The sequence below is a fragment of the Tachyglossus aculeatus genome (assembly GCF_015852505.1).
Source record: "Tachyglossus aculeatus isolate mTacAcu1 chromosome 12 unlocalized genomic scaffold, mTacAcu1.pri SUPER_6_unloc_4, whole genome shotgun sequence".
In the NCBI taxonomy this organism is placed as follows: domain Eukaryota; kingdom Metazoa; phylum Chordata; class Mammalia; order Monotremata; family Tachyglossidae; genus Tachyglossus; species Tachyglossus aculeatus.
The window spans coordinates 7,823,800-7,828,272 of NW_024044831.1; the positions used below are offsets into that span (position 1 = coordinate 7,823,800).

General features: G+C 51.3%; 1 pseudogene; it reads right to left on the bottom strand.

Annotated features, from left to right (window-relative positions):
- Positions 1–1,243: 1,243 nt before the first annotated feature.
- On the bottom strand, positions 1,244–2,643 carry LOC119921713 (annotated as a pseudogene).
- Between the last annotated feature and the right edge of the window lie 1,830 nt (positions 2,644–4,473).

Below are 4,473 nucleotides of genomic sequence, written 5' to 3' on the forward strand. Positions count from 1 at the left end.
GCTGGGCCTCGCAGGAGGAGGAGACGACGACGAGGCCGCCTATGCCGCCAATGCTGCTAATGCCAGTGCTGCCAATGAGGCGGACCTGGCCGACTGCAACCTGCCCCTGGCCTTCTTGAAGAAGCGCCACTGCGAGAAGATCGAGGGGTCCAAGTCCCTGGCCCAGAGCTAGAGGATGAAGGACCGGGTAAGGACGCTTTCCCCTCCCCCTCCTCCGCCTCCGGTAACGAGAGCATTTGTTAAGCGCCTACTATGTGAAAAACACTGTTCTAAGCGCCGGACGGGGACTCAAGGTGATCACGCTGTCCCTCATGGGGCTCACAGTCTTCATCCCCATTTTGCAGATGAGATAACTGAGGCACAGGGAAGTGAAGTGACTTGCCCAGGATCACCCAGCTGACAAGTGGCAGAGCCGGGATTTGAAACCATGGCCTCTGACTCTCAAGCCCGGGCTCTTTCCATTGAGCCACACTGTACTCAGTAAATGCAATTGAAGGCAAAATATCATAGATATCCAGTTGTATCACACGGGGGTGTGGCGGTGGGGGGATTCTGTATTTACATTAATGTCTTTGTCTCCTTCTTCACTGGAAGCTCCCTGCCCCCCAACTCCTTGTCCCCTGTTTCCTGTCCCATGTCCCTAGCCCTTGACCCATGTACCCTGTCCCATATTCCCTGCCCCGTGTCCTCTTCCCCGTGTTCCCTGCCCCGTGTCCCCTGTCCCATGTTCCCTGTCCCGTGTTCCCTGTCCTCTGCCCAATGTTCCCTACCCCGTGTCCCCTGCCCCGTGTCCCCTGCCCCGTGTCCCCTGTCCTCTGCACCTGTATATATGTATATTTGTACGTATTTTTTACTCTATTTATTTATTTATTTTTCTTGTACATATTTACTATTCTATTTATTTTATTTTGTAAATATGTTTTGTTTTGTTGTCTGTCTCCCCCTTCTAGACTGTGAGCCCGCCGTTTGGGTAGGGACCGTCTCTGTATGTTGCCAACTTGTACTTCCCAAGCGCTTAGTACAGTGCTCTGCACACAGTAAGCCCTCAATAAATACGATTGAATGAATGAATGAATTAAGTCTTCTGAGCTAGAGTTAGCTCAATTTAAGTTGAAGGGAGATTAACTGGGAGAGATCAAATTGATAGGAAAAGAAGTGCTATGGGTTTGTTCGAATTGAATACGTGCTGAGGTGGTGGTTAGGAGGGTGAGACCTAAGGAAAAAAAAACTAAATGGGGAAGAACTACCGGAGGAAGAGGGATTTCAGAAGGGCTTTTAGGACAGAGAATTGTGGTCTGGCAGGTATAAAATGTGAAGGAGCTAAAGGCAGGAGAAAGGGCGTAGAGTCAGAGAAGGAGGAAAAAACCACACATCACATTGCACCTGTGGTATTCCATCGGCTTCGGGACCGGCTTGAAGAGCGAACCTCGGAACGTCTCTATAACGTGCAGGGAAAGGGCAACATTCCCCTCTGAATTGTAGTGGTCCGAAGGGCTAGGGTAGCAGGGAGACCTGACGACGGCAGGGAGTTCCAGGAAGACGGGTGCGGGGGTGCACAGAGGTCTGGAGAACAGCCAGTTCCTGTTTGTCAGGCAGCAGATGAAGCATTAGGGTAAAGTTCAGGTGCCGAATCTCTGCGCGACTTTTGCGACTCCTGCAGACTTTCCTGCCGTGTTTTATGGCAGATGAGCCCTCACGCCCTGGAGGAAAACCCAACCCGGTGCACCAGGGCCCTGAAGGCCCGCTTGACCTGCTCGTTCCGCAGAGTGTACATGAAGGGGTTCAGTATGGGGGCAACGGAAGTGTTGAGCACCGCCAGCCCCTTGGTCAGTTCCACCCTGTCCTTGGCGGACGGTTTGAAGTACATGAAGATGCAACTGCCATACGTGATGGAGACCACGACCATGTGTGAAGAGCAGGTGGAAAAGGCCTTTGTCCTCTGCTGAGCTGAGGGCAGTCTCGGGATGGTGCGGACAATGGCCGTGTGCAACGCGGTCATTAGTGCCAGGGTGACCAGGGTCGTCCCCAAGGCCAGGAGGAAAGCCATCCGCTCCAGGTAGCGTGTGTCTGTGCACGAGATCCTCATCACTGGGTAAGAATCGCAGATGAAGTGGTTGAGGATGTTGGAGTCGCAAAGGTCTAGCCGGGCGACCATCACAACCGGTGGGAACACGATCGGATAACAGGAGAGAAAAGAGTAGAGAATAAGAAGGGTGCAGACACCCCGGCTTATGACGGTCGTGTAGTGCAACGGCCGGCAGATGGCGACGTAGCGGTCGTAGGACATGGCGGCCAGGAGGAAGCACTCCGTCGTCCCCCCCGCCCCCGCAGAAAGATGATGAAGAACAGCTGAGCGAAGCAGTTGGAAAAGAAAATTGTTCTGTCTCCGGTGACGATGGTGACCAGGAAATTGTGTATGCAGGCGGATGTAAAGGCGATCTCCAGCAAGGAGAAGCTGCGCAGGAATAAGTACATGGGGGTGCGGATGTGGGAGTCCAGGAGGGTAAGGGTGACAATGGTCAGGTTGCAGGTGATGCTTAATGCGTAGGTGAGGAAGAGGACGAGGAAGATCAGAGCCTGCAGGTGGGGATCATCTGTGAGCCCCACGAGGATGAAATCTGCCACCACCGTGCCATTTCCCATGGTTGATTGGTGGCATCAGCCGAACCTTTAGGAGCAACGGGAGAGATGGGGGAGCTGAGGGCAGGTGCCGGAACAGCATAAGATGGGGAGAAGAGCCCTTGGACCAAACAATGAGCAATTCCCCCTCCCTTGGACGGTCAGTGGTTCAGGCTCCGGCTGCAGCACAACCAAGCTGTATATACTTTGGCCAGAGAGGGCGTGGGGAAATCCCCCCGATTCTGCTCCAGGAGATCCATCGGCCTTTCCTAGGTGCCGGTTCTTTGCCCACGGTACGGGTGAGCCCAGCCTCCCCTGAAAGTTCGCGGTTCCTCTGGCAGCGAGGATCTCTGTGGATCCCACCGTTTTGTTTATTCCTCGCTATTTCGACTATCTGCCTCTTCTCTTCTGTCTGCTACTACCTGGTTGAGATAATCATATCCAGTAGCCCTGATCCATGCAGCCTAGAGGGGCCTCTAGGAAACTGGGCCGTAGATGTAGTCCACTACCTTCCATTACCTCCTTCCAGCCTCCCCTTTCTCTGACTCCTTCTTCTCCTCACAAATCTACATCTCTCTACCTCTCTGCAGTCTCGTATTTCCACCTGCCTTACAGACATCTCTTCTTGGATGTCTACCATCACCTCAAACCTGACATGTCTAAAACAGAACTCTTTATCATCCCACACAAATTCTGTCCTTCCCCTGACTTTCGCATCACTGTAGATGGTACCACCATCCTTCCTGTCTCACAAGCCCGTAACCTTGGCGTTAGCCTTGACTCCTCTCCTTCACTCAATCCACACATTCAATCCATTACTAAATCCTTGCGGTTCGACCTTCACAACATCGCTAAACTCCGTCCTTTACTCTCCATCCAAACTGCTGCCACATTAGTCCAAGCAATTATTCTATCCCGTCTTGACTACTGCATCAGCCCCCTTGCTGACCTCCCTGCTTCCTCTTCCCACTCCGGTCCATTCTTCACTCTGCCACCCGGATCATTGTTCTACAAAAACGTCCAGTCCGTGTTTCCCCACTCCTAAGGAACTACCAGTGGTTGTCTATCAACCTCCACACCAAGCAAAATCTCCTTACCATCGGCTTTAAAGCACTCAATCATCTTGCCCTCTCCTACCTTCCCTCATTACTTTCCTTCTACAACCAAGCCCGCACCCTTTGTTTCCCTAATGCTGACCTTCTCACTGTACCTCCTCATCGTCAATCTATCACCCACGTCCTGCCTCTGACCTAGAATGACCTCCCTCTTCATATCTGACCAGCCATTATTCTCCCCACTTTAAAAGCCTTTTTGAAAGTACATCTCTAAGAGGCCCTCCTTTACCCTTTTCCAACTCCCTTCTTAGTTGCCCTGACTTACTCTTTATTAATTTTCTATCCCAGCCCCACAGCATTTATGTACTTAGCTGTAATTTTATGCATTTATATTGTCTTTTTCCTCCTCTAGACTGTAAGCTCGTTGTGGGCAGGGAATGTGTCTTATATCGTTATATTATACTTTCCCAAGTGCTTAGTACGGTGATCCACAAACAGTAAGTGCTCAATAAATATGATCGACTGACTGACTGTCTCTTTCCCATCTCATTACGACCTTTCTCCTTTACCTTCGCATCCCCTTTCTTTCTCCTTCTACAGCTCTTCCTCTTCTTTCTTCTCCTTTTGCTTCTCGTTCTTTTCTTCCCCCTCACCCTCTTTCTCTTCCTCCCTTCTTCTGTATTCCTTATCCCCCCTCCCTCTTCTCCTTCCTCCTCCTACTCCTGGTCATACTACTTCTTCTTCTTCACTTCTCTGGTGTCCTTTCCTAACGGGAGATGGTTATACCCAATCCATGAAT